Here is a 21,797-nt window from a genome sequence, read left to right on the forward strand (position 1 = left end):
TATTTTTCTTGCACATTAGAGCATGTTATCCATAAGATAGTCATTCAGTGTGATATTGTGATTTATAATAAAAACTATATTTGGTCCTTGTCCACTATTCCTGGCATATAGCTCCTAAAACCCTTGTAATTTCCTGTATAAGAGCCACAGAGGTATCTTCTGTTATAATGTTGTTTTTTCCCCCAGTTCCCGAAATAGCTCCAGAGCATAAAGGTGAAATGAGTGTCTTTTGTTATTAACAAATAACAAGCTCCTTTCTATAACACCTGAGATTATGTGCACAAGGAGACCTTTGGAAAGCCCCTAATCATGGGGCTAGTTGCCAGGGGAACCAACCTCATGATTAGAACGTTGGACTGACAAGTCCATCCCCAGACCTCCAGAGAGAAAAGGGCTGGAGGTTAAATCTTTGACAGGGAACTCTGCAGACAGGGCACATCAAAGGGAGGCAGGAATAAAACCAATGATTTAATCAACCCTGCCTCCATAAAACCCCAAAAAGATGGGGTTTGGAGAGGTTCCATGCTGACGGACAGGAATGCATCCACCTGTGAGGAGGGTGGTGCACCTCAAACTCCAACGGGGCAGAAGCTTGAGACCTGGGAGAGGTCCAGACCTTGTCCAGAGCATCTCTTACATCTGGCTATTCCTCAGTTCTATCTTTTAAAAATAAGCCAGTAATCTCATAAGTAAAATGTTTTCCTGAGTTCTGTGAGCTGCTCTAGAAACTTAATCAAATCCAAGGAAGGGGGTCATGAGAACACACGATCAGTCAGAAGGTCAGCAGATTGGTTAGAAGCACAGGCGATATAACCTGGATTTTGTACTGGCAACTAAAATGAGGTAGAGGGCAATCTTGTGGGACTGAGCCCTTTAACCTGTGGAATCTGTTGCTACCTCCAGGTGGATAGTGTCAGACATGAGTTAAACTGTGGGACATCCAGCTGGTGCCGCAGAATTGCCTGATGTGCTGAAAATCCCCACACATCTGGTGACCAGAAGTGTCAGAAGTGAAGTAGCGATAATTGAGAGTAGATAAGACACACAAGATTATGTTTATCCTTTATATTCAATAAATAAAATACACAATTTGAAAATTGAAATGCCAATAAAATATATTAAACCTCACAAATAAAACTGAAATAGCAGAACTCAGAGCATTTTACTGTGATCAAAAAATACTGTTTACTGGGAGAAAAACATCTAGGTCCAGGTCTGTTACTGGCAGTGTGACCTTGGGCAAGTCACTTAGCTTCTCCGAGACTCTGTTACTTTCTCTTAGGTATAAAAAAAGTGCCCTTCCTCTTTTAAGACTCTGATTTTCATATAGAAATGTGCTTTAACATTCCTAAAACACAACATAACTTTCAAGCACTGACAGCTCATACTAGAATTGAATTTCTTCTTATCACAGTCCCCATCACATTACTACTCCAACTGAGTGACTGGAAAAGAGTGAGGTGACTGACAGTAAGCAGTTCAGTAAAAAGCTATGGTACCAATTCTTATTTTCGGTTCCAAATGAAATTATACTTATCTGTGGCTAATACTTTTAAACTTGGCTGGATATTTTTAAGACTCTAATCTGTGGCACAGTATACTCTTGATAGCTGCGCTAAATGTCTAACACATTGGAATACAAAGCTCAGAAAAGACCAGGTCAGGGCAACCAACTCTTCTCTTTCACTGACATCTAAAGACACAGCAGTATTGTGCGGGGAGAAAAGATAGCCCAGAAGGGTCAGAGTGAGACCCGAACAACAGAGCACAGGCTGACTGGGAAGAAGACCTGCACCCAAGGCAAAGCCGTGACTGAACTGGAAGAATTGTACAACATGAAGAGGAGGGCACTTGCCATAAACTTTCTCTCTTTATTCTCATGTGTGATGGAGAATGCGGCGTAATCGAAAGGTCAATCAAATACTACTTTAGAAATAAAGAGAACAGAGGGAAAACAGGTTTACAGATCTCAGAACCAACAGTTCAAGGGCAGTGAAAGAACAGACTGCTCTGTTTAAAAATAAGAGATGTCTGCAAAGTTAACAGAGTAAATTGGTTTGGTTTTTCTTTTTTTTTGATTGTTGTCATACAATTTTGTTCACAAAAGTAAAATATAGTATGTGTGTATACGTATGTATATATGTATGTGTGTATATATAAATGCATGTGTGTATATATATGTGTACATATATATGTGTAAGAAAATGTAGTTTTCTTACCTAGAAGAAAACCGAGTAGTGCTGGAATTATCACCAGAAAATCATTAGAGGGAAAAGATGTTCAGTATCAATAAGGGAGCCTAGGATCTCAAATACCTCTCTTTCTCTCCCCCTGCCCCCATGTCCCTGTGTGTGTGTGTGTGTGTGTGTGTGTGTGTGTGTGTGCGCGTGTGTACTTATTTATGTGTAAATAACACAAAAAAGAGGAAGGTGGGTTTACAAGCCTATGTGAGCACAACCACCTGAGAGCCCAGGAGGGCTCTGGGTATAACCAACAGAAGGAGGACTTTGGCTTTACATAGGATGTACATAGGAGTATGCCTCTGTGACGACTTCTAAGTACTGCAGATTTGTCACTTCTCTCTTGACGCTGGCCAGACCAGGCCAGTGTGGCTAATAGAAAGCATGTTGTAGGTCCATCACGCCTCGGCTCTTCTAGTAATTCGCCAAGATTGTTAAATTGGAAAATACCGACTGGGAGAGGTGGAGGTGTGCTTCTGGGGCCTTCTGTGAGCACCTGGGGTCACCTTTTGGGCTGCCTGTCCTGACCACCTTGAGGACTGGTCCCTCCCAGAAGGGGCAGCTGAACATGCACTCAATGTGGGCATCAGCTCGAACCCTGAAACGTCACTAAGAGTCCTCTTAACCTGACCGCAGTCCATAAAAATTCAGGCCTCAGATTAGGGAGCATGGAGAGACTTCGGTAATTAATTAGAAGCTATGGTAGTGCTTTATGAAAAATAAATCAGAAACTGCTAAAGGATCAATGTTTGTTTATAAAAGACAACTCTTCTTTTACAGTCATTCTAAAGAGAAAAGCCTGTGTGGCTTTCAAGACTAAAGGAACAGAAGTCAGAAAGGTCTGCCCACTCTGGTGCCCCTCCTGACCTCATCCTCATCAAACAGGCCACATCCTGGCAAAGTCACACATTTCTGCAGACCTTAATAGTCCCTTAGAATGTATGTCTTTTGTGATTTGGGTAGCATCTGATCTAAAATAGAAATTTGTCGATATTGTTGTCTTTTTTCAGAAGCTGTATTACAAGATCCTTCAGCCTGTGCAATGACAATGGCAAAATCAAACTTGGAACGATGTTTCGGAACAAATTCAAAATCTGTTACTAGCGTAGTTTTAGCTCCCACTTTCATATTGACAATCCCTATACGGTATAAAGACAATGTTCTGAAAACGTACTTAACACTCTTCTGGCATTCTAAGTGGATTAGTGATTGTAATTCTACTATGGGAGTGACAGTTTCCATGCTTACTTAATGAGAAAAATTGAAAGCTCAGGAGGTTTTGCCTTCCCTAGAAATTACCGATGTTAAAGAGCCACTTTAATTAGAAAAGATTCACTTAGGTATAGTGCATTAATGGAGGAAAGTTAAAAATAATCTAAATGGAGAGGGCCCGAGTTGGTCAAATGCTAGAGAAAAAGTCGTTGTAACGTCAGCTCTATCACAAGAAAAACCTCCAGGGTGAGCATAGCGTAGCTGCCACTCTCCCTGTGACTTCATTGTCGCCCCATGAGGTTCAGTATTTGTGTGGAAGTGAAGTGGTACGGTGGAGGAGGAATTAAGAATATGACTTGGAAGCCCTAAGGTCCTGAGGGCAAGTCCTAGTTCTGCCACTGTCTAATCAGCAGTCCCTAACCTTTTTGGCACCAGAATCTAATGCCTGATGATCTGAGGTGGCGCTGAGGCAGGTGATGCCAGCGCTGGGGAGCGGCTGCAAATACAAATGAAGCTTTGCTCGGTTACCCGCCGCTCACCTCCTGCTGTGCGGTCTGGTTCCTAACAGGCCACAGACCATTTACCGGTCCGCAGCCTGGGGGTTGGAGACTCCTGGTCCAGTCTCATCATTGAACATGTCTATTCCTAAAACCTAACGTTAAATTATGTGAAACGGGTTGTTATTAAAAGTGGTCTAAATTTTGAGTTCAATGTTAGATGAGTTTTTATCTGTGCTAGTATTTAGTTTAACTGACCAGATTCCAGGGCTCTAAGAATCTTCAGATGATCATTTCAGAGAGAAAATACAGGCCATGATTTTCCAGGACCCTAGAGATAAGCAGTGTTTGAACATGAAACCCAGAGAACATTTCTGCTTCCCAATACAATTTTTGTGTACTATAAAAAGAAGTTTAGTTTTACACTACCAAGAATTTTATGACCTATACTTCCCCTATCTCTGAAATGGAGTAGCGTTCATACTGATCCTGTTTAGATTGTAAAATTGCCTTTGGATTATAATCTTATAATGTAAAAATTGAAAGGCTCACTGTAAAAATGTAAACACAATAACAAAAGTATTGGAAATTCTATCTTTTTGCTCCTCTGATCTGGGGAAATGAGGCCATTAGCCCTTTGCCTCGTACCTCCCCACTGTGCCCAACTCCTGAATAAACAGCTTAGCCCATCTTTAGGGGGTAAGTCCTCTGGTCACGTGCCCTAGAAGCCAGACTGATCTCTGAGTCTCCACCATGTTCACATTCGGTTGGTGGATAGTATTAGTGTGTGTCATTAGTCTCAGAAGTCCTGTGCTAAATAAATAGGTACTAAAGTCAAATTTTAGACCAATTTTAATAAAAACCCATGTCACATAATTTAAGGTGAGAAATAGCTGTGGTTGATCCTTTTCAGTATCAAGGTATTATTTATTTTAATCACTTTTATGGAAATTTCTCTAACATATACCACATACTTTCTAAGTAGTCTACAAATAACGCATTTTTATTGATAACATTGGAGCTAATTATGACAAATATGATAGAGCAGCAACGTTCACCAAGGTTTAACGGAGTGTCTGCATCTACACTAAGCGACACTAGGTTTTGAGTACTTAACTATTTCTCAGCCCTGCCCTGCTGTTGGCAGTCACTTCTCACTCTGTCTCCTCTTCTATTTTCAAATTTCCTGCTTTTGATTGGCTTTGGGCTTAAAAGAAATCAGACAACTAAATCTTTTGGAATCCTACCTAAAATATGGCGGGGGGAAAGAAGACTTTCAGATCATGAGAGGGGTCAGCTTTGGATGAACCAGTTTGGTGAGATCTGTATCGACCACTCTCAGGCCTTCTTGGTTCTGAGTCTTGATCTAGATGCTAGAAAAGGCTCGATGCACCTGTGACCTCCTGCTAAGTCACTGGGCACTGGCCCTCTGTTTTTTAACCTTTTGCTTTTTAACCAGAGCTTCGTGACGCCAACTCCTTGCTGTGTGTTCACTTCAGTGCTACTTTTGTTTCATTTATACTGAGCTTCTAATAGCTGGGATCCTGTAGTTCCCTCCATTGTCTGCAGCAACCCATACCTGCTTAATACCTATGAAAACCAATGCAGGGGTAGGGTTTGATTGTTTACATCATGCGCAGAACTTTCAATTCTAAGTGCCACGATTATGAAAGCTGCACAGAAGTAGGAAATACACCAGTTGAAAGAATGGTCTAATTTGCAGGCAGCTTGCACTGTATTTTATAAGAATATGCTTGACATTTTAAGCTTTCCTGTGGCAGTAAATTGTACTTCTCCTAGCAGCAGGAGTTATTAAGTCTGTGCCCAGAATAAACCAGACTGTTTTGGAAAGTTCAATTTTTTCAGTTTTCAGACTCCATTTTATGACTGTGTTTGTTTCTTCTGAGATAAGCCTATAAGGATACACAGCCTATTATTTCTAATTTAAAACTATAAATACCATTTTTAACCTTTTAAGTGTTTCATCATAAGCTTCTTTAAAAAAATTAAATAAGAGTTCTGAGGCTAAATTAAAAAGTCAAAAAGAATTAAGACAAAAGACTTAACTTGAAGCTCCTATGCAAGATGAAAATACATCTTGGTGCTGGTTTGTTAAGATTAAGACTGTTAAGAATACAATACTTAATGGAATCTAGGATACCATCTTCATGAGCTGAATGTTTGTGTCTTCCCCCCAAATTCCTATATTGAAGCTCTGACCTTCACTGTGACTTTATTTCGAGATAGGACCCATAAGGGGTAATTAAGGTTAAATGAACTCATAAGGGTGGGGCCCTGATTCAACGGGATTAACGTCCTTATAAGAAGAGACCCCAGAGAGCTCTCTCTCCACGTGCACGCTGAGGGCAGGACATGTGAGGACAGTGTGAGAAGGTGGCCATCTGCAAGCTGAGAAGCGGACTATCACTGGAAACGAGATCAGCTGACCCCTTGATTTGGGATTTCCAGCCTCTAGAACTATAAGAAAATAAATTTCTATCGTTCCAGCCACCTGGCCTGTGTGTGGTCTTTTTTTAGGGCAGCCTGTGCTGATTAAGATACCAACTATTTTGTAATACGCACAATTATTTTACTAAGAAAGTCAATGATATGCCATCAACTGTGAGATGCACCTCATTTTCAGTGATGCTGAAACATGAAATGTTAAAAAGCATGAATATAAATTTTTGAAAAATAGTTTTTATATTACAAAAAATAACTCATATGACAATAATGACCTGAGGTTTTCAAAGTAGCTGCTCTTTACTAAGGCCAATACTCTACTTCAATCATCAGATCTTTGTTGTACGGCCTCCTAAACTGTTAAAATATAAGAAGGTGAACAGCTCATGCATGAACAGAGTCAAACATGGGAAAATAGATAGAAACCCAAAACTTTTACTGGGAACTTAGTCCAATTTCCCCTGAAAGCCTGAGATATTGACAAATATATTGACAAAGAGTGCCTTATCAGGCTAACTCTGCTCCTACTTCACTAAGAAAATGTATATTTCTTCAATTTCCTTCCTTCTGACCCAAAAGCTTGTACATCTCTTTTGTTTCAGAATTATCAGAGTCAAAGGCTACCGTCTCTCCTCTCTTGATCTCATCTTTTCTGGGACATTAGTGTATCCTTTCTCTTTCCATCTTTAGTCTTTCTTCCAATGGCCTCTGCTCCTCAGCCAGTTCCTTCTCCTCAAATAGAAACACAAAACCACATACAAATACAAGCCATTCCAAGACCTTGCTTCTGCCTTCAAGCTATAGCCTCCTCCTCTTTCTTTCATTTACAAGAGGTGTCTATAAGGCTTGCCTACTTCCTCCCTCGTTCTCCTCTCTACCCACTACAGCTTGGCTGCTATATGACCCCACTCTATCTCATGAGTCTCTTGGATTTTCCTGACACATGCTTCTATCACTAAGATTTATAGCAACATCGCCCTTGAGGAAAACTATGATTGAATTCCACAGGATGATCATTTTGCTGGCACCTCTGGGATTGATGATTAGCACTTGGACTGGAATGTACTCTTTCTGAAGTCACTGACCATTCAGCAAGCAAAAAGCCTGAAACAACTTGCGTTCTGCTCAAGTGAAGGATTTGTGACGCTTAGAAAAGCATGAGGAAGGTCGATGCAGAGTGCAAGGCTGACAGAGAATAGCATCATGCTGAGGTGGTGGGGCCAGGAAATTATCAGCTGTGCGTGAAATGATGTTTAAGCTCTAAGTTACAGTCAGTGAAAACTAACGCCACTGATGTCACTTACAAATACTTGAGAGCCAATCAGTAAAGAAAAGAAAACTTTATAATTAATTTCTTAAGGACTAAGGACCAGAATCCATGTATATTAATTCTACAAGCCCAGAGGTCTACCATGTCACAACGCAATTTAGTTTTAATAAACAAGTCCAGGGAAACAGGAGTTACTGTCACAGCTTTTTCTAAAGTAGCTGCTACACAAAATATTCGATAACCTGTATAAATGCTTTATAGATTACTAATTACATGTAAAAAAATTCATGTCAAAATAGAACACAATTTTTTCTCCATTTTTTATTATTCAATTATTCTTTAATTTCCTGTTTGAATGGATCCATCATAAAACATAGAGTACTGGGAATAATAAAACACCAAACTATGTAGTTAGAAGTTTATAACCTGACAATTGAGTCCACAGGGCATAACTTGCTTCCAGCATAGAGACCTGCAGTGTTAAGTTCACCTGCTTTTAGTTGCATGAGTGATAGAATTTCTAACAGCTTCTGTTTTTTTTTTTAAGATTCAGTACCATTCTAAAGTGGTATACAATACATAAATCCATCAGTTTCTTGCCAGAATATGTCATCTTAATGAGAATAAAAAGTTTCTGTATGCACATACTGCCAATACATTTCCAAAGGCCCAAATTTTAATAAGTAGAATAGACAAATTATCAGACAAAAGATCATAAATTACTTTGGCTGGGAAAAAATCTTTTAAAATATCTGGCTCAACATTCTGCTTGCAGGTTTCTATGTATACCACATACATATGAGTGTGCACGTGTATGTATACAGCTTTTTTAAGGGAATGGTGTATGGTCTAGCCCATCTTTCCATGGTCAGGTAGTAACTAAACATTCTTTGCTAGCAAAACAAGAAGAGCTAAGTCTGCATTTCTGCCAACTCAGTGCAAAGCCTCAAGAGCTTCCTACGTGGAGAATCCAGTCAGTGTCTGCAGTAGGGAAAATGAATGGTAGGTTACAGGGCCTTGATGATGGATAGCTTTGCAGCTTCTGGGACCGGCATTTTCTCTGGTTTCAGGCTTTTCAGGGGATCTTGTGGGCCCTGGCCTAAGCCCTAAACCAACATGGAACTGGTTGGCAAGGAAGTATGTCATCTGCTCAGAAGTCTTAAGTACATCTTCCTCAACTGCTAAGAGCTTGGATGATATAGTAAGTAAAATAAGTCAGTCATAAAAGGACAAATATGTACGACTCCACTAATACAAAGTATCCAGAGTAGTCAAATTCATAGAGACAAGAAGTAGAATGGTGGTTGCCAGGAGCTGGAGCGAGAGGTAAAAGGGTAGTTATTATTTATCAGGTACAATTTCATCTTTGCAGATGATAAAAGCTCTGGAGATGAATGATGATGATGGTTGTGAATGTACTTAATGCCACTGCACTGTACACTTAAAAAAGGCTAAAATATTAAGTTTTATGTTATGTATATGTTACCAAAAATTTTAAAAACTCAATATTGCAGTTAATGCAATAATGCTACACAACTAGCATTATTAATCTTAAGTGACCCCAAGTCCTGGTTTGCTGAAGCAGTCCTCATTTGTGCTTCTTTCCCCATGGCAATAATTAACAGGGCCCCTTTCACGCTCAAAAGTGTCCCAGACAGAACAATAAATCACACGGTCACACTAGATGCATTTCATAATTATATAAATCAGTGCATGGCCATCTGCATTTGCAAAGATCTTAACATTTGGAATGTGCCTACATTTTCTCAAATTACTCTAATTCTATGTCCTGTAGAATGTTAGGGGCTCGGATTTTTTTTTTTTTTTTAACTTAAAACAACATGCATTTATTAGCTCAAAACTCTGTAGGTCAGAAGTTTGGTACAACATAGCTGGGGTTTCTGCTCAAGGTGTGACAGGGCTGAAACCAAGATATTGCCCAGCCTGAGCTAGATGAGCTGTGACCTAGAACCTCTGAGGGAAAATTTGCTTCCAAGCTCATTCTTATAATTGAATTCAATTTCTCGTGGCCATGGGAATGAAGTTCTTGAATGGGAATGGGCTCCGCCTTTCCTTGATGCCACCCTTAACATTTTTTAAAGACTACTGATTACTTTCTGAACATTAACTTAAAACAGTTCTCTTTTCTTACAAAGTCGTTATTTCTTTAAACACTAAAACCGTCTAACTTTCGACAAGCTCAAGTAATTATTTCTTTGGGTTAAAGGGAACTGATAAAAGATATAGTCCTAGACAGTTGCCATTTTTTGCCTCTCCTGTCTGCCTTTCTGTTGTTGTTTAAATATCAGCAGATATTCTTTGAAGTCAGATATATGTTTGTTTCAATTAACTCCACCCATTGCTATGTCACAGTACCTTTTCTTTGAAAAAGCCATGTTCTCCATACTTGTGATATAAGTTCCATATTACCATAACATTTTACCGCTATCTCCCTTAGACCACCAGCCTCTCAACGGCAGAGCCATACATCTTTAGCATCTTGCGCTTATCCCGGTACAACAGAGGTTCTTAATATCCACTTCTTGAGTCAATGAATAAACGTATCATTCAATAATTGTCAATATTCTGGCTTGATTCTCCTCAAATTTTGCTTTAAAAAATTAAACAAAAAAAAACTCGTGCTCTCTCTGCTCACCTGCCTGCTTCAACTTGGCACGTCAATGATCTAACCAAGGAGTGACTTCAGATTGGGATGTTCTTTTGATTCACAATACACTTGGCAAATCAAAAGATCATTTTGATTTCCAATCCATAAAAGAAGTTTTTGTGTCCTCCAACTTAATCTTCCACTAAGCTCAAAGAGCTAAAGACAAAATTCATCACTCTTATAATCTAGAGGGAGGAAAATCAAGGTTTTTTTTTCTCAAATGTTTACTTGATTATGAATGGAAGAAAAATTGTGCCGGAGATGGGAGAGAAGCTAGCATTGGTGCAGTCATTAGTGTGTTACTATAATATAAAAAGATTAACATTAATTACTTCCTCTTACAATTAATCAAATAATATAATGTGAGATTCAAGCAGTTCTGTACTGAGAGTACACTGTAAGTGAGGTTTCAGAACAACAGCCTGGTTGGGGCTCAAGATGAAAAACAGTTAATTTGTCTTAAAGTTGCATTTACAGAGCAACAGCAGTATTGTTGTTTTGATGTGTTTATTTTTGTTGGTTTGGTGTAGAGTGGCTAAACTCTTGGTGTCATCACTGGACCCAAAGAACATATTCATATCATAGTGTCATTTACCCACTATTAATGTGTTAAGTGTAATTAAATTAAATTATAATTAAGTTAAATTAAATGTATGACGTATAATGTATTAAATGTAATTCTGCATTTAAATGCTTTCGTCATCTACCACAAAAGATATCTGAATGGAGCCTTACCTTTGTAGATGTAAAAATCAATTAAAAATATATGTGTAACAGACTGACAGATTCACTGAGTAACTCCATTTGTTTCGGCCACCCTTCTTTCATTTCCTAGCTCTATTTATCAGAGGCAAATATAAAATTATTTCATTCAGTAATCGAGATTAATTCCTAGATGTGGTAATATAATTTCTAAGTGAAAATAAATGATAATTGATGACTTAGCAATAAGAGAGATCCAGTCATAACTACTTTAATCGTTTTCAAAACAGAAATCTGACAAGTGCAAGGGTATAAAATAAGTGATTGGAGTAAATTCAAGCATACTCCTATTTTTGATCTCAAATTAACAGGTCATTTCTATCTTTGCAATCCTTTAAAAAAGCACCGTTAAAATTATAGAGCAGAAAAGATTTGGTAGAAAGATAGATACACAGGTGATGAAAGAACCAGCCTGCCAGGAGTTATTATTTCTCTGACCAAACCCTGTTGCATTCTTCTTTTGTATTGTAATTCATTAAATGGCTAGGTTATCTCGGACTCTGGTAGGGATGACCGTTTGAAAAATCATTTTCCTGATATTTTACTTTGATTACTAAACTGAAAAAAAAGGAATATTATTTCACATTCAAGTAGAACCACATGCTGAGGCAGACACTTGGTAATTTTTAGTTATTTATTTGCTTGATGCTTTCTCCAGCAATTTCAACCATAATGACTATAATACCCATCTGTTTGAAATGGAAATTGGATCTTTTCTTGATTCTTACCAGATATCATCTACTTGCTTTGAAAGTCTAGTTAAGTCTCTAGTTAAATGTTACACACGATGAAGTATCACTCAGCATTCATTCCAGTCTCCTTCAACTGTGTATTCTCCTATCTTTGAGGCTGGAAAGCTACAAAGTACATTTCCCAGACTCTCTTGCAGCTAGGGTTCTGGGCTCAGATTAGGTTCTGCCAGTGAAATGACATGGATGAGAAGCAAGGTGGAGGGTATCCAAGGAAGATGTTTGCTAGCTTGTTTTTATTTTTGGTAGCAGTGTTTAGTCACTAGCTTCCTGGAGGGAGAGGCACTTTACAACAGTTTCTCTGATCACTGGAACACAGATCAAACAGTGTGCTCTTGAGGTCAGCAGCTCAGGTGGTGGCTCTGATTCTCAGCCTCCAGACTGTGACAACGATGGCAGCAGCCCTGGAAGCCAATTCAGTGTCCTGTCTAGGAGTCCTCCCTTGGGCTCAGCCTGGATTCTCTCCTCTCCTTTACGTTGCACCGTCCCTCCCAACCTTCTTGTGAGTACCTAACTCCCATATTAAACCTCTTTCTGCTTAGAGTAGCTAGGATGGTTTCTAGACTAGATTAAAATAGGAGTGTGCTTGAATTTGCTCCAATCACTTATTTCATACCCTGGCACTTGTCAGATATCTGTTTTGAAAACGATTAAAGTAGATATGACTGGATCTCTCTTATTGCTAAGTCATCAATTGTCATTTATTTTCACTTAGAAATTATATTACCACATCGAGGAATTAATCTCGATTACTGAATGAAATCATTTTATATTTGCCTCTGATAAATAGAGCTAGGAAATGAAAGAAGAGTGGCTGAAACAAATGGAGTTACTCAGTGAATCTGTCAGTCTGTTACATATATATTTATCAGCAACCTGACTGATACAAGAAGGAGAAGGGATGGATGAGAGTATTCAATGCACAAGACAGCAGGTAATGTCTGGGGAAAAAGTCAAAACGGAAAAGGCTTGTGTCCATCTGTCATATATGGTTATGCCTTAAGGAACAGGAAGGTCACGGACCGTACTATCCAGAACTACCCGAACCAGTGCCATCACTCCTTCAGGCCTAGGTTGAGGCCAAAGCATAATTACAAAAGCTGAGAAATAATAATGGAGACCCCAGGATAGAGAGAGATAGAAAAAAAAAACATTAAAGAAAAAATGACAAAGAGGGGCAAGAGGAAGGAAAAAGAAGGAAAGGGTGAAAGGAACAGGGAATAACAAAGCGAATACAACCACGCGGATGGTGAACAGGATCATACACCAGACTGCTCACATGACCCTGCCTGGATAGTCCTGGAGAGCAATCCACCAAGGGTGATTGCTGCTTCCTGTCACTGCCCTGCTGGACACATATTGTAGAGCTCAGGGGTTTTCAACTACGGACTCAGGAAGTAAATCAGTCCCTACAGCTCTTAAATAGACACACAAGAGTCAAACTGGATAAACATATTTATTTTGTATACTTCCAGTTATCCTATAGATAGCCTATATATATATTATATATATATGATGTGTATGGTAGCTGAAAATACACAAAATATGTATTTTAAACAAAAATCTGTTAGATTAAAAAATTTAATGCAAATGATTTTAAAGTCACACAACTAGTAATGCAAAGAGCTGACAAACTAGTCAATTTTGGTAAATACTGGTCTAAATTCTGACCAGCTAAAAATGATTGTAAATATCCTTTTCATAATTCAATAGAGTAGTATGAAAAGAAAGTCTAAGGTAGGCCGTTTACAAGGGAATTAAGAGTTCCACCGAGACTGTAATCCTTAACATAAAATAAAAGAAAATGTGCGTCACTGCCCCGCCCTACCGTTCCAGCCTCATTCACACATTGCCCCCCTCTTCAAAGGTACTGTTCTCTCCACAGTCCTCCCTATCAACATACATGGGCAGTGCATGCAAAGTCCCTGCAGGTGCTGTTCACTTGGCATTAAACATTCTTCCTTCCCCAAGGACCTTCCGTCACAACCCCAGTATCACTTCCTTAAGCAGGCATTTCTCCCTCCACATGTCAAATTCCCCGTTTCTGCCCTTGACATTTCCTGCATAGTACAGTTATACTGACATGGTACAGTTATAATAACAGGTTTATCTATGTATTACCAGCAGACCTGTGTTCTCCGAGGAGTCAGGTCTGTTTGTCTTGCTTTTGCATCCTAAAGGCTTCGCATGGTGCCTTAGGTGCCTTGACAATGCTGAACAATTGAAAAACTGAATGAATGTTATTGCTGCTTCATCCCCGAAGACCAAATACTCCATTTCTAAATATAATGACAGATGCTCATTACCTTTTTAACTGTCCAGGGGAAAGTGAAGAATTACTAGGATTTTATGAGGGCCATACTTCTCATGGCATTAACAGAAATCGGTTAATCGAATGTTCATATTTGATTCTAGAATCTCCTCCCTCCTTCTATTATCTCATCATTATCTCCAAAGACACTACAGGTAAGCCTAAAACTTGTCTAAGGTGGAGATGCATGTTTGACTGTGTAAGCCTCTAACTCCCAAAGGCCACTGACTACTAAAAGTCTAGTGTATACAATTCTGTAGACCATAAGAGCATAATAAATATACGATGACAGGAGAATGATCCATTTTTTTGTTAATTATTCGGCAACCCCTCTGCAGCCCCCTAGAGATGATACTTAAGTCAACAAGTTTCTCTTTCTTACAAGACTGGCCACAATGTGCTGACAGCGTATTGAGCATTTTACACCAACTATGCCATTTGCTCCTCACAACCACCTTGGGAAGTATCATTATCCCCATTTCATAGACTAGGAAATGGCTGAGCTGGGATTCACTCGAGATGATGGAGTGCAAACTCTAAATTCCTTTCCTTGCACGGGTAGAAGTTTCTTTTGGTGGGAAGTAAGGACCTGAATGAATGATGTCAGCTCCCTTTTGGAGACCTCTTAGCCAGAGGTCTATGCTATGTTTCCTCTCATGACATCAAGAGAAGAGAATCACAAAAGCGGAAGGACATTCTACTGGTCATTTAGCGTCTCGATATTTTCAGCTCTACCAGAGACCAAACTGTGCTAGAATTAAGCTTGATTGGTTTACTTCAGTGTGTCCTTAAATAAATCCCCAATATCTTAAAACTTTCATGCCAGTCTTCTCAGAACACTTCCTAATTTATCTACAAGTAAAAATACAAGACGGCACCGACAAGTGCTGACAGCCTCATCGCAACAATGCATTATACCAGGGGCTAAATTATGAGAGCTTCACCCTATTCCGAATTAAAATACAAATCGGAACATCAACACACAGTAAACACAGGATTTAGGTGCATTTTTTCAGCATTGAGATCCTGTATCTTTCCAAGCTTGTCCGACCCTTTCTGCCTTCTTCCAAGCAGCGATTGCGCTTGCATCATAATGTGTTTCAGATTTTGGAAACTAGCTCTCTAAAAGGCGCGTATGAATTCTTTACAATGGAAATGCATATAAGTATTCACATATACACCTATCGGAAATACTGTAAACATTAATACCTTCACAGTCCTCTTAATCCCCAGTAAGATTTGGTTTTAGAAGATACACACAGAGATTTAAGATTGATTTGGGACAGACTCCCTACCCCTCCATTGTAAGGCAGAGTTAACCATGCAGAGAGCATTTTCGGTTTCATATCCCTCAGGTAAGTAAAATTTTATTAAAACCTTTGAACTGCCCTGGTGCTTTAACTATATTAAAACACACACACACACACACACACACACACGCGCGCGCGCGCACACACACACACACACACACACACACTATTTCCAAAGAACATCATTACAGTAATAGAATTTTTCTAGAAATACGGTTTCTTTTGAATTAAGAGAACAGTCTACAGAGTACCCTTTTCAGATCTGACCAAATGCATTAATTAAAGCAGCAGCTCTCTCAGTTTCCTTAGTGAGGAGATGCTTTCCAACTTGCCAACATCTCCTTTAGAAGAAGTTGTATGCAATCTATGGCAATCATGGTGTCACTTTCGTTCTTCTCAAAAGATCTTCCCCTCTGAGCTACCCCAAAGCTTCCCCTGCCAAGTGCGAGTCCTTTACACTGCATTTTCAGCCAGGCGTCAAGGACAGAAAAACCTACAGTCCCTCCCTGCGTTAAATTTCAAAACGAATTAACCATTTATTAGCCAGCAACGTCCAAGGATTCAGTAGGATTATGAGTCACATTAATAATAGTACTTTTATCCCTTGAAACAAGGGGTTAAATGTCAATCATTACCTGTAATATTGCCAATAACCTTAACCTCAAAATGATATATTCTAGCTCTCTGCCCACATAAAATGTTCCATGAACATTTAAATGCATGCATACCAACCAATATGTACATGTTTACAGCCTTACCCTCTTCCCACATAAAGCATTGCATGCTTATGAATATTATCACAAAGAACCCAGGTAATACAAATATATATATATATATATGAAATATATATATATTCATATAGCAAACATTATATAAATCCTACCATCCTGTTTTGATATTTTTTTAAACTATATTTTTGTCGTTCGCTTTGACTATTTCAGTAAGTTCTTTCAGATCAACTAAAAATATATTCTGACAAACTTCTACCTTCAAGTTATCCCTTAGTTCACTGCCTCCCACTAGTTAAAAATCAGTTCCCAAAAGATAGCTTCTAAAGGGAAAGACAGACATGTATTCAATGAAAATACAAATTCATTTTCACCTTTAAGACACTGAATATGTCCCCTGCAGCTCCCAGTTCTGATTTATCCGGTGTACATCTGAAGCACATTCCGCAGTCCCTTAATGCATGGCAGGCTCGCCTGTTTCGATCACGTCTAAGTTTTCAAGGTAAACAGGTCACCCTCGGCGACTAGAATGACAGAAGAAGCGCAGGAACTCACCCAGGAGGTCAGATCCCAGTCGCGAGCGCGCGCTCGCTAGGCGACCTGTCGCGCCCTCTCCTCCCAGTCGGCAGAGGGAGGGCAGGCGTAGAACCAGCAGAACTAGGCTGGATAAGAGGCTTCCCGCCGGTCCGCTCTGCAGACCATTGTTAGAGCCATGGTCGCCGCGCTTTCGGCACAGTATGGGGGCGGGAAGCGCCACCGAACTGAATAGTTGCAATGCTCTTCCGGAGCCGGGGAGAAAAAGCTGCTTTTGCATCAGAGCCAGGGGCTGTACCAGGTGTAACTTCCATCCTTTGACCTATTTTAGAGTGTGAGAATGAACGCAATTGGAAAAAATAGACGGAGGGCGCGCGAGGCAGAGGGGCGCCGGGGGCGCGCGTGCCCGAGGAGGAGCGCGCGTGCGCCCGGGAGCGTATCTGGGCTTCCAAAGAGAAGTTACAGCCAGGCCCCCTGAGGCCTCCTGGGCCGTGGCTGGTCTGGCAGAGCTGGTAGGGTGGCCCCTCCGCAAGCTCCTCCTCCCGCCTTGGCCCGGCTCTGGCTTCGCCCGCCCTTCTCCAGGCGCGCCCCGCGCGGGAAGCGCTGCTCCTGGGGCTCGGGGGCCTTCTACAACAGCTAGGCGACAGCCCGCGGGCCCCGGAGCGCGGTTCTCCACCCCCATCGACATCCCCGCCTCCCTGACCCGCCCTCACCTCTCCCGAGGCGGTGCTAGGGCTCGGGCAGTCGGGAGACCGAGGTCCACGGCGCCTCCGGGCCGGGAGGGCGGACAGCCTCGGAGGGGTGGCAGGCGTGGAGCGGAGCCCGGGGAGTGTCGCCTCCCTGCTTAGTCTGCTGGAACGCCCCGCCCAAACGTGCCGGGAAAGTGAGGCTCTGCTGCGGGATGGGGGTGACCTTCCTGCCTCCTCCCCGCACTTCTCGTCTGTCCTTGCTGGCGTGGCCCGTCCTACTTGGGAGAGGACGCCAAGACGAGTACACCACACCTGACCCGCCCGGAGCGAGGCAACGCCGTACCTGGGGTGACAACAACGTGACGCTTTAGCGCATCTATTCTCATTTGATCCTTGCAACCACGTACTTCAAGAGAATTGTCCCTACCGGTATATGAAATAACCGAACACAAGAAGGGTTAAGTCCGAGGTGCCATTGCTTCGACTTCAGAACTTTCACTAAAACAGGATACTTAATCTGTTAAAAGAGTTTTGCAATACTAGCCCCATCTATAAGGAAGGATAGAACTTAGAAGGTTCTACCTAAAATTGGACGTAGATAACCTCCCCCGCCCCCGCCCCGCACACACATACACTACGTCTGTAACAGTAGAGTTAACTACTTTCTGCCAGGTCCTTAGCGTGATAATCTTCAACCTCTGTTATTAAACTCAATAATCATCAGGGGCCTGTGTACTTTAAAAGATACTAGTGCCCGATATTGAAAAATTAGCATGTTTAGTAATTCCTGCCCTTTGTGTATGAGGTTGATACTCCTGAGGTCCATGGGGGTGGGAGGACTTCATGTTGAGTTGTTTTTCTAGACATGGTTTTTTGTGGGGACCCAACTGTAACTATGTCTCAAATAGACACTGGTGTATATAAGGTATACTAAGTGGGGGTGGAGATCAGCATCGATTGTGATTCTGGAATCCTTTTCTAGTGCCACAGTATATTGGTATGGGGGAGAACCTTTGCTTGGGCATTTTTATTTCCATGACCAAGATAATCAAGTAGACATTTCCTTTTTTTCTATAAATGTCTCTTTTTTGCATTTAAAAAGAAAAACAAAAACGTCATGAGCCTGGTTTTACATGTTCTTCTGGAGCTGAATGGCAGCCCACAGAAGTGCCACTGCTCATTTTTTCCATTCAGTAGAGCTACAACAACCATATGTCCTTGGTTGCAGGATACATACTGGATACTGTGATGTTCCCTGCCCTCTTCTAACAGTACAATAGGAGAAAAAGCATACCTAAATCGGTATAGTATAGTGCCTGGTACAGAGTAGGTATCTAATACATACTTGTGAATGGAATCTCAACAGAATGTGATAAATATGAAAGTAGCTTGGTTTAAATTTGGCAGGAAAACATTAGGGAAATCAGTTATAGGTGAGATGGTCAGGGAAGGCATCCCGGAGGTGGTGACAGGAGCCAGATTTTGATACAGGGAATTGGCTAAGGAGTGGAAGTGAGAAAGTATGTTTGCTATGTTTTCAGGGTATGCAGAGGCAGAGGTTCTTAACTTTTTGTAGGTAATAGCTGGTGTGAGAATCTGATAGGAGCTTTGAAATTCTCCTGTGAAATTCTCCTGTGAAATGTGAAAATATGTGCATACATTTTCTGAGATTTCACAGACTGGTTAAAACGGATCTGTGGTATCTCTAGAGGTTTGTGAGCTTGAGTTACCATTTCTTTGTTTGGAGGCAGGGAAAAAATAAAGAGATTATTCTCTTTGAGACCATCAGAGGAGGCATTTCCATGGCCACTAACAGAATTCAGGTAATGGCTGAGAGAATGGAAAGAAAAGTGTTATAAGGAAAATTTGTCCACTTGGAAGCATAGCACTTTCTTGTTGAAGCTGGACCTTTTAACACTTATGTTCTTTTTGTACGTGAGGATTTCACTTTCATTTCTCAGAAAAAGTGGAGAAGACAGATAAAATATGCCTCTCGAACACTGGCAGTTGCTGATACTAAGTAGGTATATGGGGAGGGTGTTGTATTTTTATCTCTTTATTTGTGAATGTTGACAATTTTCATGAAAATTTTTAAAAAAATTTTTACTCTCAGATAGACATAACCGATTCTATAACATTTCTTAGCTTGTTAGAATAGAAATTTTGTATTAAAAAAAGGAAAAAAGGAAATTATGGGTATGCCACTGATGCCACACATAAGATTATTATTAATAAGTGGAGTCTATATAGAAACAGTAGATTTTTTCTTGTAGCTAATTATGAAGTGTGTTAACAATGGCCTCAACCACTGAACATTGAACAAGTGTTCTGCTTTTTCTAAACTTACACCTGGCTTCATTTTAGTTTGCTCAGTTAAGTGCCTTTATTAGTACATATGTATTTCTATATTACATAATATAATATGTATACATGTTATATCATATTTATATATTATTATATATGATTATTATGTTGCTTAGTCAACTCAGTTCCTTTACTGGTTAACTCTCTATGTCTCTTAAGGAGCAGATTGCAGGCCTGCTCCCTTCTAAGAGATGCAGTGACTGCTTCCTTACACATAGGATGCCAGACTTTCCATCATGTGACTAATTCAACCAAGGATCCATGTCCATCTGAAGGAGCTGTCTAGTTTGTCCTGTGACCTATAAGGCATCAGCTGGCAGAAGGCTGCCAGATAGGCATGTGCTATATTAGACAGGAAAGATGACTCAGTCAGATTTTTTCCCAAGTATCTTACAGGCAAGGCCTGGATTTGAACCTAGGCAGTGAGTGTTCCAGAACCTGTGTTCTTAACCACTCTGTTCACTGCTGCAGGAGAAACAGAGTTAAACTGAGCCACATGCATGACCATATCATACTGTAGGAGCGATGGATGACTTGACGACAGAGGAGCTCACCCTACAGTATTACCTGTGGCTGCTGTGTTTCTTTGTTGATCTTCCAGCACCTTCTGAGTTGCTTATGGCTGTGGAGACTATTGCTTGTTCTTTCTTACTTCCTAGTGTAGTTGCTTAATATGTAATATTAATATAGGTAACATATTTCTTCTATTTATCACCTGAATAAACACAATCGTATGATTAACATACTGATTACCTATAACACTGCCATGACAGCAAATAGAGCTATAATTATCCTGTCCAAGGTTCTATCCTTTTAGTGATCTTCTTTCCTCTTAATGAAACAGAAGAGATACCTTCTTTAGAGATGTTATCTGAAAACAAATTTCTACAAATCAACTCACACTTTCCCATATTTATTTTACTGCTTTTTTACTAAAATAAACATTTTCTGCAAAAAAATAATATTTTCCCTCAGAACTATTATGAAAATTATATTCATGATTTAGCAGTTATTATTTTTAACCATTTATTTAATGGAAATATGGAAGAAAAATATAATCAATAAATAAAACCAAATCATTTCATGTCCCTTATGTTTGAGGACTATTACTCATTTTCCTTTGCTTGTTAAATACCACAAATCCCATAGAAGAGGATACAGCGCTCCTCACAGCCTGGCCCCAACCTACCACTGTGGGCCCTAGGGACATCCTAAGACTTCTCCAGCTTATGCAGCCATAAACTCCACACCTCTAGTTTCTTAAATTATGGCATGTATGTAGAAATTCATATAAGTTATTTTCCTAGAGCTTTTGACCATTATTTATTTTGTCCTCAGAGCCTACCACAGCTCTTGGCGCTTAGAGCTCGATGCATATGTTTGAATTTGTGAATTTGCATGTATTACTATAAGCCGCAAGGCCATTTCATTCATTTCAACTTTGACCATCTACTACATTAGCCCCGGTTTAAGTACTGGCTATTTAACCACTTTGGATACTTATCTATTCTTACCATAATGGAGACTTTAAAAAATATTGCTTTTTTACCCACATTTCTCCTCCTTTCAAACTCATTCATATTTCTGAGTGATATTTAACTAGTTTAGCATGATAATATCTTGGAGCATTCATTCATTCATTCATTTATTCATTCAAATATTCGTCGAACATTTATTATGTGCTAGGCACTGTGCTAGGAAAACAGTGGAGAACAAAACAAATAAAATATCTATCCTCATGGAGCTTATGGTAGTGAGATGACAGACATTAATGAAATAATCACAAATATCACAAATAAAGTGCTTAATTCAAAAACTGAAACAAGTATCTAGAAGGGAAGTTACAGAATGTCATGAGAGCTCATGTGTCCCATGACTCTCCTAGAGGAGACCCAGATGTAGGATTCAACTTTGTATCCTCAAAGTCTAACTCAGAGCCATGCATATGGAAGTGTTCAATAAGTTTTTGTTGAAGGAACATAGGCATTTACTTCTGATCT

At 40.0% G+C, this 21,797-nt stretch overlaps 1 protein-coding gene across 1 annotated transcript in view; it reads right to left on the reverse strand.

Moving 5' to 3' along the window:
* The window catches only part of TRMT9B (tRNA methyltransferase 9B (putative)), a 43,890-nt gene extending 26,347 nt beyond the window's left edge, over positions 1-17,543 (reverse strand). The window contains 2 exon segments of the mRNA XM_023538065.1: positions 16,585-16,734; positions 17,458-17,543. The gene's annotated coding sequence lies outside the window, so the exon portion shown is untranslated.
* Positions 17,544-21,797: the final 4,254 nt, after the last annotated feature.

The sequence above is a fragment of the Pteropus vampyrus genome, unplaced genomic scaffold, assembly GCF_000151845.1.
Source record: "Pteropus vampyrus isolate Shadow unplaced genomic scaffold, Pvam_2.0 Scaffold8, whole genome shotgun sequence".
Classification (NCBI taxonomy): Eukaryota; Metazoa; Chordata; class Mammalia; order Chiroptera; family Pteropodidae; genus Pteropus; species Pteropus vampyrus.